The following is a 13,825-nucleotide window of genomic DNA, read 5'->3' on the forward strand; positions in this document are numbered from 1 at the left end:
TTTATGTGTGGAACAAACTTACACTATTAAATATTAAGTATGTGTACTAATTAGTCATTAATTAGCTATTATTTGACATTTATTTTTTCGTTATTTAAAATCTACGCGAAAAAATCGGAGAGGACGCTGTTTTGCTGGTAAATTGATATGGTTAGTGTGTGTGTTATTCTTCCGCTCGAGTATTCTTTAACTCACAGACTTCATCGCACAGGTACGGAGCTCCCAATTATTTTTGTATTCTTACACTACAGGAAAGGATATTCCATTTTGCTAAAGGAACCGTTAATTAATGCAATATGTTTATTTATTTTCAATTCATTTAATCAAGAAAGGAAACTAATGTCTAAAAAAATAAAGTATGAAACATAATGAATTAAAATAATAAGTACTTCCAATATGAGAAAATATATTATCAATGTGTAAAATATCTAGCAATGCATGCCTTAATAGTAAATTGACGAGTCTCACTAAATATTGTAGGCTAGCTAGTGGTGGTTCAGTGTATGGGGAACCGGGAAGAGATTCGCTCTAGCCGCGTATGCTTATTAGTCACTCCGCGAGAGAGGTCGGCCTACGAGTAGGTCTTTTGGCCGGTCTTCTTTAGTGGGGGCCTAGCTCATGTCTACCAGAGTGCCTCGGCGGGCTCTGAGGGCTCTACCTCCTACCTATACCCAGCAGAAGGCGGGATCCAGTCAAGTCGCCCCATCGCAAAGTCGCCCCATACAAAGTCGCCCAATACAAAGTCGCCCCATCGCAAAGTCGCCCCAAAACAAAGTCGCCCCGGCACAGTCGCCCCATTTCAAAGTCGCCCCATTACAAAGTCGCCCCATCGCAAATTCGCCCCATCGCAAAGTCGCCCCAACGCAAAGTCGCCCAATCGCAAAGTCGCCCACGGTTTTAATCATATCGGTTGCGTTTGACATCGATTGCGTTGTTACTTTGAATGTCGTATACATTAATGTTTATCCTATTATATACATAATATGTGTTTTAATTTGTATTTTACAGGTTTTAATGGAGTGATGTGCTTTTTAAAAATCATTAAAAAAATAGTCCCTTGTTTGAAAGTTTTAAAAAGATTATCCCTGATTTATAGTTTCGAAAATGTTAATTTAATATGATTTTAAAATTAGTTACCAGAGCCACAATTACAATTTCTTCAACCTACGCGATACCAGCTCATTTTTTAGGATAATAGCCTATAATAAATGTATAAATGTGTAGTAGGCCTTCGTATAGATTTACAGTAGTTAAAACAATAACAGTGTTGTAAGACGAGTGTTATAGGCTACTTATTGATCATTTTGCATTTATTGACAAGTTATGTGTCTTAATTTTATAATGACTTTTCAAAATGAATATGATTGTTTTACATGCAAGTATTAGTAAAATTAAAACGCGACATTTTGACCATGGAAAAACCATCGTACAGTATCGTGTGCGTGTTTTTTAAAAAGGGGAATCCCCGACGGTCAGCAGAAAGACGTAGCAGCTGTGAGGAAACAGATACCAGAAGGCGCAGCTCCGATTGGATTCAGAGAATGTTTCAGATGGCGAGTCGCCTTTTATTCAACAGCACAATGATCATTTTACTGAAGAAATTTTTTTCAATCCTTTTGGTTATAGAACATTCTAATTATAATGCCTAATAAATATCCTCATATCAGGTGTTTATTTAATTTTAAATTAAACAAGACAGTGAAGAGGCACGGAATAATACGTACACGGACGTACGACAAATACACACACGCACGTTATCATTTACGACATATAGTGGTGATATGATGCAATTTTATAATGGGATATAATGATGGGATTGCCTTTCCAGGAGTCTTACAATCAATGTTCACTGTAATACTATGTATATAATAGTAAACTGAATGTTTATAAATGAATTGTTTTACGTAATTTGTTGCATATAAAATAAAAGACACAGACGTAGCCTACGTTTCCTATAAAATATTTCACATTTAAATAATTATGTACTGTTAAATGACATTATGCTGGATAATACTATATCTTAAACTATGTTTACAAATTGTCATTTTTTAAGCCACACATCTTTCTCATCATAGACCTACTGACCTGTAAAATAAAAACAAAATCAATTATTAATATAGGCCTAATAATAATAATAAATATTCATCGACCAAAGTAAAAATAATCTAGATCGTATAACATCATTTTATCGCGACCGATTTCGAACGCGACTGATGATATCATCGTAAAACTCTGGCGGGGTTTCCCCATCTTCAGATGGTGCGTTGTAGAGTGCGACAACGGCAACGGCGGAGTAATTACGGGGGTTTCCCTCTGGTAAGCTAGCACGTTAGAGTGTGCGACCGCGGAGTGCGACCGAGTGATTAGTCGGGGGCTTCCTCTCTGATATGGGGGTGCGTGCCGATCGTGTGACCTGAGACTACATGGCGGGGCTTCCCCTTTTATGCCTACACGTTCTGTGTTATTTTGTGTATCATTGCAACATTTTACGCACTTGTAAACTATTTTTTAACGTTTTGGGGCGACTTTGCGATAGGGCGACTTTGTGATGGGGCGACTTTGCGATAGGGCGACTTTGCGTTGGGGCGACTTTGCGATGGGGCGACTTTGCGATAGGGCGACTGTGTCGGGGCGACTTTGTTTTGGGGCGACTTTGCGATGGGGCGACTGTGTAAGGGGCGACTTTGTATGGGGCGACTTTGCGATGGGGCGACTTGACTAGCATCCCAGAAGGCAAGGCCGATGCTAGACAAGACCATTTTTAAATAGGGAAGTTACTAGTAGTTCCATTTATTTCTAGTTTAATAAATCAAATAATAACACTTATTTATACTACCTAAACAGAAACAAATTATGAAATGTGATGAAATGAAATAATAGTTAGGCCTACTGTTACGGGAAAATATGTTATCCATGGAGTAATAAAAAATATCAACAATAAAGTTGACGAGTCTCTGGCCAAAAACTAACTAAACTAACTCTTCTTATACTTACAGCAAAGTTGTCTCAAAGAAAGCTTGAGTCTAAATAATTTCTTTGAATACTAAAAACAGGCCTAATGATGAAGGCTGCCTAGCCTACTACATACTAGTACTGTACTAGTATGCGTTATACAAATTTAAAACCATCCATTATTATATATTCTATAGGCCTACCTGTACGACCACCGGACGACCACTGTAAAACTAAAAGCCATGTTACAGTTTATGAAATGTTTAATCCTATAAAAAATTCACTGTCCGTCTCAATTTCTACATTGCAGTCAAGATGGTAGCAGCCAATATTATTAAGCATCTTTATTAGTGTATCAAATCAAATTTCTCATGATTTAGAAGGTCTCTTGAAAACCTTAGAATGGTTTAGCACCACTCGCAGAGAGCGGCATGATTTAGAGGTACAATACCACCAAAGCAAAGCAATTTTTATCAGTTCACATCATTTGTGTGCGGTAAGTAGCTTCTCAGAGATTATACCTTAATTCTCATCCTAAAAAGTACTTATTACACTTTATAACAAATTCTGTGAGAAATATATATATATATTTTGTTTGCTGCATGGTAACATTAAAAGCTAATTTTATTGTATCATTACTAAAATATCTAATGCAGTGACGTATTTATATTTTTCAGCTACAGATATGGAAAATTTATGTAAAAGTGTGGGTACCCATCAATGAGAATAATCCAGGTAATGTGTTTGTATATGTAGAGTAACATATATGTAGAATAACATATACATAACTGTACAATATTATAGCATCATCCAAATAAATCTACTATAAAACCAATGCATCTTTAAGATAGGTAGAAACAGTTATTGGTGTGCCACCACCCTTTACCAGATCAGTCAATAATGAAATTGGCCCTTTAACTTGTAAATTGTGAAGTTGATCAACAATAAAATAATCTGGTCATTGTTATTGATATGAGCATTAATTATTAGCTCAGATAAATCCATCCAACCGCTGCCACTCACTTTCCTATTGGACGGGGAATTGAACCTGTGAGGTGTGGGTGAAAGCCAGAATTTATTGCCGCTAAGATAAAGGGGACTTGCTTAGGAGCTAATAGGACTGTTTTTTCACACAGACTACATGTATATGATGTAATTGACATTTTATTAATTGCATTTTTTCAGGTGTATTTGATTTGGAGCACATTGTCAAAACTCGGTATAGAAGAAAAAAGAAGGAATACTTGGTATTAAGTGGATTGGGTTCCCGAGTCCGAGTGTACCTGGGAACCATGGCAAAACATTCCACGACATTTAAGGGGGTGTGCAAGAAATAAAAAAAGCAGGAACATGTTTACTTATCTGATTGCAGCCCCGATCAATTCAGACAAACTTGAAAGTTGTCTCTGGTAACTTATAATGATTAATATTGTATACACTACTGTACATATTAATTATTTTGTAATATGTTATGTTATCAACATGACTTCATCAGGCTGGGTGAGTTGGTATGATTGCTGCACATTAATACTGGCAAAAGCCTGTGTAGTTATATAGTCATAGCGTATGTAATATTTTTAAATCCTTATTGTATATAACCGTATGTAAATGGTATTTTAAATGAATAATTATCTAGAACAATTAAACTTGGTTTGTTGTACATCCTATTTACTGTATTCTTCAAAATGCTTTAGTTTAGTCTAGAGTGTTTACCAGTGGCATTTTCTGTATACTGAAAATTCTCCCTTTATATGGTAGCTGAACGAAGTGTACCGTACCATCATAAAATTACCTGTTATGGCTGACTGACATGCAATTTGGTGTTAGTGTAAATGTTGTTGATAATTAATTAAAGCAAACAAGTTAAATACATTATTAGTATTTCACGGATCGCAACATGTATTAAATTTTATTTCAATTGGTTACTAATTAACATATTGAATAAAAAACAAAAGATACTACTGTAAAGTAAATGAAATCAAAATTAATAAAATAATATTTATTATGTATCAATCAATTAAAAGCTTTTGAAATTATATTATAGAGGTAAAACATTTTGCATAAACATTGTGTAAATGTACATTAGTTGCATTATCATTATACATTAAAATATAGGTCCGATATCATTTGGGTAATGAAAAGTACATACAATTGAGATACTATGGGGAACTACATATTTTTATTGAGTACAGTCTCCCCTAACTTTATGAACGTAAAATAATTCATAGTTAAAACTTTTACTTGAAAAAGCATTTATAATTTCTAAGGGTGCTATTTTGTTACAATTGTAACTTCACCTATGTTTTGGCTGAGGTGGGTGTGGCAGTGTCACTCTACATTAAAAAAAGAACACATGGACAATACATAAAGTTAAAGTTGTACAAGATATTTGTTCAATCATATACGAACCAAGTACCATATTATATTTGATATGAAACAACAAACAACTTTCTATTTTGTATGCATTATTAATATGTGACATTATGGTGACTTTTGCTAACCCCAGTTAAAACTTCATTTTTGAAAATAAACAAATCAAACTTTGCATAGAACGACCCTACTGTCTAGATATTTTTTTTGCACAATGTACATCTGAATAATGGTGGACATCATTTCACACTCTTAACAACTTTGTTCTATCTTCTTTTATTGTATTTGAATCACTTCGATTTCCACAATGAATCATGTATTTCTTCAAATAACTGTAAAAAATATTATTAAATCACATTATTAGTTGATAATAGGGTTAGTGTAACTACTGTACGTGCAAATAATTATCTGATGACATTGCCCAGATCCAAGTAATTTAAATAAATATGCACTGAAATTTCTCACCATGGAAATGCCCTTCTTACATTTTCATACAGCATTAATACCGTAGTATCAAATTCTAGGAGGTACGAGGGTGGGAAAAATTCATGACGATATCTTTTATTTCTGAAAGTACAGCTACAACCATCTGGAAATATAATGTTTTAAATTTGATACAGAACTGTAGGCCTACTGTATTTGGTTTGGAAACATACGTACAAATATAAATTTAATCACACTAACCAATAACATTTTTTATTTTAAAAAATTGTTATCTAGAATATGAAATCCTGAATTCTATCATATGTTTTATAGATCGACCACAGAAGAGCGAGAAAAATGCTGTGAAGTAAAGTGGGCAGAGGGTCCCATTTCAAGAAAATTAATAATAAAATAAATGTTTTACATAGCATTAAACTTTACTTGGATACGCGTCAGCAGCTGCCATGGGTACGAGTTGGTATAGGTACGGGACGGGGTTGACCTGTATTTAGTAGAAATGTATAGTTACAATTATTATAATTGTAATTTGTAGCAAAAATGTAGTTGAACATCATGATGGTTGATACTGGGCCTAGCCATGCCATAGGTGGATCGCCATTGGTTAGCCTAGCTAGTGGGTGGGGGAGGTGATACTGGCTCACACAAACCATAACAAACTCGTACCCATGCCAAATTGTATGGTCAGTTCGTACCCGAATCGAACATTATACTAGCCTAGGCTAGGCATTTTTTAGCATTTAATACAACTTGGGTATGAATCATTATAATAAGGGGGTATAATAAGGCCTGGCCTCGTAGAGCAATCAGCTAGAGCATCCTGAGGCGGATGCATGGATGGGTAAATAATCACGGCTAGCCTAGCCTACTACTACTACTAGATAAGGTCAAGCTAGGCCACCACTGGCTGCACAAAAGGCTAGGCCTAGCTAGCTAGGCTAGCCTACATAAAACGAAATATATATATTTATTTATACTTATCTTAGTACAAAACTGCACGGTCTCCTTAGGCAGGCTAGATCGATCGGGTCGGTTCAAGCATGGAGGTTTATTTTTTTACCTCCATGGTTCAAGAGGGTCCTCCAGTGATAATTATTGATAGGGGGGGCTTGGTATTTAGGAGGACTCGTCTAAGACGATATCGGGCCCATTTTAGAGACGATCAGGTCAACCCGTACCAAATTTGGTATAACTAATTACCAATGACTGGGCATAAAATTCTTGGTGGAAAATCATCGAAATATTTACTGAAATATCCCGATAGTTTACTTAAACAAAAATAAAATCTAAATCCTAGAATTGCATACACTGCCTCCTAGTAGTATAACCTAGGTCTATAATTATAATGCGAGCGAGTTCCATTGTTTGGTTGGGCCTACGACTCAACTCTGGTTGCCGGCGGACAATTTCACATTAGATGAATGAAGTTTTACTGTAGTACAGTACTGGGACATGCAACAGTGACACATGCGTGATATGGATGGGCCTGTTATCGTCGCTTGACATGGAACAGCGCAGCAGTTTCTTGTTGTTAGACATAAACCGTACGAGAATCGGGTGTCTGTGTGCACGTACGACCATCTAGTTATTATAATTATTCGCAATTGTATTATATTTCAACTTCTTGTACATGGCTCCTATTCTATCCAACTATATCAGTGGTCCAGTCTGTGAAGTTAAAATGTTTTGGTTAATAATACTGTACTATTGAAATTGGTGAAATAGAACTAATTGTTCTAATAATTCTTATTTTATTAATTCATCAACTATGGTGATATATTGATTATCATTAAAACATTACAGTTCAAAAACATTACAGTTCTTTGTCTAGACAAGTTTAAAAAAACTACTGTGCTTCGAGAGTGCAGGATGATACCAGAATGTTCTGGAAAAGCATATTTGAGAAGAACAGAAAGGAAAATAGCGAAGAGCGTGGGTGCAAGGACACAGCCCTGTTTCACACCACGGCTGATATCAATTGCCTCAGATCTGGTTCCATTGAATTGGATTGTGGCTTTCATATCTTGGTGAAACCCAATCAATAATGAGAGTAAAATATCGGGACAGCCTAAATGTTTTAAGATAGAGAAGAATACAGACCTACTAACGTTGTCAAAAACTTTTGACAGGTCAACAAAGACAACATACAGAGGTCGTTGCTGTTCCACACATTTCTCTGGAAGTTGTCGCAGAGCAAATACCATGTCAACTGTGGAACGGGATGGTCGGAAACCACATTGGCTTTCTTGTAGAATTCTAGATGCAATAATTTGAAGCCTAGGCAGAAGTACACGTGCAAGTATATTACCAGCTATGTTAAGCAAGGAGATGCCCCTATAATTATTGCAATGGTGACGGTTTCAAATGATGGTTTATTACCATGTTCTTTTAAATACACACCCATGTTATACTGTACAATAATATGCCATTATTGAATAAATAAATGGGGTTTTTTAACATGAACTTGAACAGCTGCCCTTGTTTTTGTAGAGTGTAATGATGTTGGAGTCCTTTAGGTCCTGCGGAATACACCTTGAATGCCAACAAGTTTTAAAAAATTCAAGAAGCTCAGTTGTCAGGACATCCCCCCCTATTTTGTATGAGTGACCAAGCGGTTAAGACAGTGGAATCGCAATACCTTGCCATATTAACATCAGCAAGGGTTCGAGCCTCACTCGCTCCATGGTTCTGGTGGTAGAACGAGTTTTCTCGGATAAGGACTATAAACCGTAGGTCCAGTGTACACATCTGGCTCATGTGCACTTTAAAGAACCTAGTACACCTTTCGAGACGAGTAGGGGGGTTACCCCGGTGAACTAGTATACACACAGCCACTGTCGCTCATCAAGAGGTCACCTTGATTGTCAGTATACGCTGTTTAGGGTCACCCTCTATAAATAAGGTGTAATAAATAAAAACATTTTAAACACCTCTGGTGAAATACCGTCAGGCCCAGGAGATTTTTTGTTCTTCAAACAATGAATGGCTAGTTCTACCTCCTCTTTGGTGATATTTCTGCCAAGGTCATGCATGGTTGTTAGCTGCTGCATTTCCTGAAGTGCACTAGGGTTTATGTATGTGTCTGTAGCGTAAATAGAGCTGAAGTGCTCCAACCATCGTTTAAGTTGATCTGCAGCTTCGGTGAGCACAACACCATCATTTGAAAGAAGTGGTGCGCTTTTCTTTGGAATAGGACCAATATCCGAGCACATCTGGATTCGTTTATTGAGATTAGTCCAGTAGCGATGTAAAGCATTTCTTTTAAGACGCTGAACCATGCTCTTTGCTGACTTGTAATCAGCTTTTGCAGAACGATTGTTTTTCGTCCGCATCTTATCTCTTGCTCTGCGTTTCACATGAAGAGCTGGTAGTAATATTTCAGCATTTTCAATGAACCAATGTGGCTGCTTACGTGAACACTGTCTAAAAGCACTAAGAGCACTATCTGTAAGTGCTAAACGAAGCCGGGACCAAGCAGATGTTGGACAACTAGGCCTAGTTGTTACAAAGTGACCATAAGAAGGTTTTGAAACGTGTCGATGTTTAGCTGTATTTTTGTTTTGTTTTTTTCCCTGTTCCTCCGTAGCCCTTTCCACATCGGTTTCACCAGTCTCAAAACTAGTTAGTCACGGCGGGTACCACAGGAAGGTTGTGGAATAGGACTTGTAAAAAAGAGTCTATACATTCCCAATGGACTTACAGTAATATATCCGCCATATACCAGTACAGGAGATAAAGGATTGGAAGTGATTGTAGGAGAGTGAATGAAGAGATGGAAACTGGTGGGAACCCAAGGCTAGGCCTCGTAACGCATCATTAAACTTTACCCCCCGGGAAGAATGTAGTTGTATAACTATTGTAGGTCATAGCTTAAAACTGTAGTATTTTCTAATCTGTTGCAACATTTCAATATACCCTACTGTAATACAGTATTTAATGTCCCATGTTTGTGAACGTTATTTTAATTTAAGATAAACGTCATCATAAAAGTTCTGTGAAAGTTACATTTATATATGTGTGCATTTCCATACATTCTATTACCGTTTATCGAATTACCGAAGTTGTGTACACAGCTTGATTATAACGTTAGATGCATGTTAATGAAAATGTTATATTTGAAGGTTCTAATTGCCGCTCTTTTCAATCTTCTAACGTTATTATGAATGTTAATCTAACGTTAGATGAATTTTTATAAAGTGTTCTCTAATAGTTACCTTTACATTGATTGTGATTGTCCTTTTAACGTTCGATAAACGCTATTAAAAATGTTATGTACAGTCGTATTTTAACATTTTTGTGAACGATCTTTGTATGTACTCTAGTAGCTTGATCAACTTTCGTATGCACTTTGAGGTCGAGAGAATTTGACTTCAGAAATTAGTTTAGGGTGGTCAAACAATCAATTTTAGCTTGGTTACACATTTTGAAAATGTGGCGAAAGGTCAAAAGGTCAGGGTGAGAAGTTATAAGACCAAACAGCACTACGTCCTTAAATCTCGACAAACACTGGTCACAGCAAGGTAATTTTGGTCTCAAATTGATCAAAATATATATATTTATATTTAGTCTAATGGGACATTTTAGTCAAAAATTACCGGAAATGCCATTTCTGACCTTTGACCCACAACCCAGGGCATATATGTATCTTCCTAACTACTGGTCTTAGACACTAGAATTGGGTCTTAAATTGTTCGAAATATACATTTTTGTTATTTGTTACATATTTACAAAAAGTCAAAGGGGTCAGGGTCAAGGGTTATATGAACAAATATAAATAGGTACTTTTGCCAACCTACATCAAAGATAGCAAAGAAGCTGTAGTTTTGTTTAAAGATTATACATTTTCATCTGAGAGTGCTTATCTTTTTACAATGGATGTTACGGCCTTATACACATCAATTCCTATTCAAGATGGACTTAGCGCAATGAGACATTTTATTGAACTAGATATTTCAATTAAATATCCCGCATCGACAATACTACGTCTCGCTGAACTTGTACTTAATACTACAGCCTTCAACTTCAATGGAAAGTTTTTTCGGCAAGTTTCTGGGATAAGCATGGGTACAAAAATGGGACCTAACTTTGCTTGCCTCTTTATGGGGTATTTTGAGCAGAATGTGTTACGAGATTATAAGGGGAAGAAACCAGATTTATTCAAACGGTATATTGATGATTGTGTTGGTGTTATGTCGGGAACTTTAGATGAACTTAATGAGTTCATTAACTTTGTGAACAATTTTCATCCTGCTATAAAGTTTACTCATGAAATTTCTGACAAGTGTGTGCCTTTCCTTGATATTAGTTTATCTATTGATAAACCTGGTCTTTCTACATCCGTCCACTACAAAGATACTGACGCGCACACTTATCTAAATTACAACTCTTCGCATCCTCCAGCTTGTAAGAATGCTATACCGTATTCGCAACTTGTTAGACTTCGACGTTTATGTAGCGATGATGATGACTTTAACATCAAAGCATCTGAGATGATCGATTTTTTCAATGCACGCGAATATCCATCTGACATTACTGTGAAATCTCTAAGAAAAGTTTGCCAGTTAACGCACGAGGACACATTGCAACCTACACATAATACAAATGCTTGTGACCGCATACCTCTAGTCCTCACGTATCATCCTATGAATAAGAAGGTTATTAACATTGTCCGCGATAACTTTTCAATTTTGACTGAAGATAAATCCGCTACAAAAGATATTTTTCAAGAACCACCCATGATAGCTTATAGACGTGATCAAAGCATTAAAGACACTTTAGTTAAATCTAAATTACAAAACAAAGGTAATGAATCAACTGGAACATTCAAATGTAATAGAAATAGATGTTCGACATGTAATTACGTTTCATGTTCAAACCAAATAGTAGGACCTTCTGGTAATTATGTTATCACAGATCGTATTACGTGCACCACTAGAAATCTAGTTTATTGTATTTCGTGTACTAAATGTAATATGCTTTATATTGGTGAAACTAAACGCAGGTTAGGTGATAGGTTTGTAGAACATTTAAGGTCTATTAAACTAAAGACTCCCGGATTACCTGTAGCCACCCATTTTTGTAATAATGAACATTCCCTTTCGGATATTACTATTTCTGGTGTTAAAGTATGTAATGGTTCTGAGACATCTCGTAGAATTATAGAAGAAAGAATAATTGAAAAGCTTGGCACTCTTGCCCCTACCGGCATAAATGTACAATTTAGATCCTTTAAACATTAATTTTGCCAGAGACATTCACATATTAACAATTATTTACACTTGAAGCTTTTGTCTTTGTTTTAAATTTCCTGCTTGATAAGCAACCATTCCTGCTTTGTACACCATAGCTTTTGGAGGCGTGCCTTTATAACTATGCCTTTTGTTTGTTAACATCTTTGATTGGCTGATTTGTTTTATTATGTAATTTTGTGACTTATATATGTTATCCTTTGTTACAATTCTTTTCACCTGATGATGGGCTATGCCCGAAACATGTCGTTAAAATAAATCTATATTGAGGCAGTTTTAACTTATTTGATCTTAAATAGGTACTTATATCTCGGCAACCACTGGTCGCAGCAAGTGAATTGTGGTCTCAAAATATTCAGAAGGCATGCATTCATATTCAGTCTAATTGGGCATTTTATTGAGAAACTTATCCTTGGACAGTAATGTTATGCAATAACTTTTGCTTTAAATTGTTTCATTATAGGATGTAAAACAAGTCCTTTACTGTTTGTAATTGTATTTTTGCTTATAATAATGATAGAAAGTATTGTTGACCCCGAGGACGATCAAATATTGATAGCAACGTCGAACTCAACAGTTCTTTTCAGAATGCTAGAAGTAACTTATAACAAATAAACGCCCCGGGCATTTATTGTTCAGAGGTAAAAGGTATCACAGACAACTATAATAGACCAATTCATTGCAAGTACAGTATTATTAAGGAAAAGTACCTATATTTAAAAGTAAAAGACAGATTAGCTAATATGTTTATCTTTTTTACACAGGCACACAAGATGCCAAATTCAAACACCTAGAGGAGCATGACTATTTTTTAAAGTCACAAACCAGCACAATCAATAGTGTATGATTATTAATATTACACCAATTATTATTATATCAAAATTGATTAAATATTTTCTACATAGGCCTCTAGGTTGGGGCTAAGCATATTAGCTAATGTTAAATTTTTGGCTTAGTATTACGATTCTCGGACGTAGTCTCTTTGCGGCATGTTATTTGATCGGCATAACAGTTACCTTTTATTCACCGCCAGTTATTGAACATTTCCTGGCCATCGCTGTTCACTTTATTTGCGAGAGAGGTACACATGCTGATTTCCTAGAGAATGGAATGTGAAAAATATCTTTGGCACGCCGCTCAGAGAGAAGTCTGCGTTACTGCTGAAACCACGCGCTATAGGAGGGGAATCGCCCCAAGGCCGAATCCTCTCAGGGCAGAATCTTCCCGCTACCTACTAAATAGTAAAGAGGGATTTTCCATCTCTCATGTCTACCGGATCGAGGCGCGCTATGTTCGAGAGACATGTTAAATTAATTTCAAAATAAACACGCTCGAAATGCCAATCAAGCAGGCAGTCACATTTGATGTGTTTCGCTATAACAATTATTGTTTATCGAAAGTCGTTCACAGGTTGAAAATGGTAGTTTTGAATATAAAATATGCAAGAAAGTCTGAAAAACAAAGGGTGGTCTAACACAATACATCAATGCAAAGCATAAAGTGGAGGATCATCTTATTCAGGAACTAACAGACGATTTATTCATCATGCTGGGATTCAAAAGATTTATCAGAAGATCTGTGTTATCCAGTCGATTTAAAGTTTGCCTTGCCTTGAAGTAAAGATGAAAAAGTCAACGTTCTGACAGAAATAAAGTTGCTTTATAACTATAATAAAAATAAATCTGGGAAACACGCCGAACGTTTTACAATTCTTTAAGAAATTGATATCCGCGTCTGCTTTTGCGACCTTCTTGTTAAGTTTCTCAAACTGTCTAAGGTCCTGCTTGGTTACTGTACTAGTCGAAGCAAAGTCA

The 13,825-nt window shown here is 36.0% G+C and overlaps 1 long non-coding RNA gene across 1 annotated transcript; it reads left to right on the plus strand.

The window, feature by feature from the left end:
* Positions 1–21: 21 nt before the first annotated feature.
* LOC140054652 (uncharacterized) lies at positions 22–4,862 on the plus strand. Its single transcript, XR_011846544.1, has 4 exons — positions 22–681; positions 2,734–3,448; positions 3,630–3,687; positions 4,138–4,862. It is a non-coding gene; the product is annotated as an uncharacterized lncRNA (long non-coding RNA).
* Positions 4,863–13,825: the final 8,963 nt, after the last annotated feature.

The sequence above is a fragment of the Antedon mediterranea genome, chromosome 7 (genome assembly GCF_964355755.1).
Source record: "Antedon mediterranea chromosome 7, ecAntMedi1.1, whole genome shotgun sequence".
NCBI lineage: Eukaryota > Metazoa > Echinodermata > Crinoidea > Comatulida > Antedonidae > Antedon > Antedon mediterranea.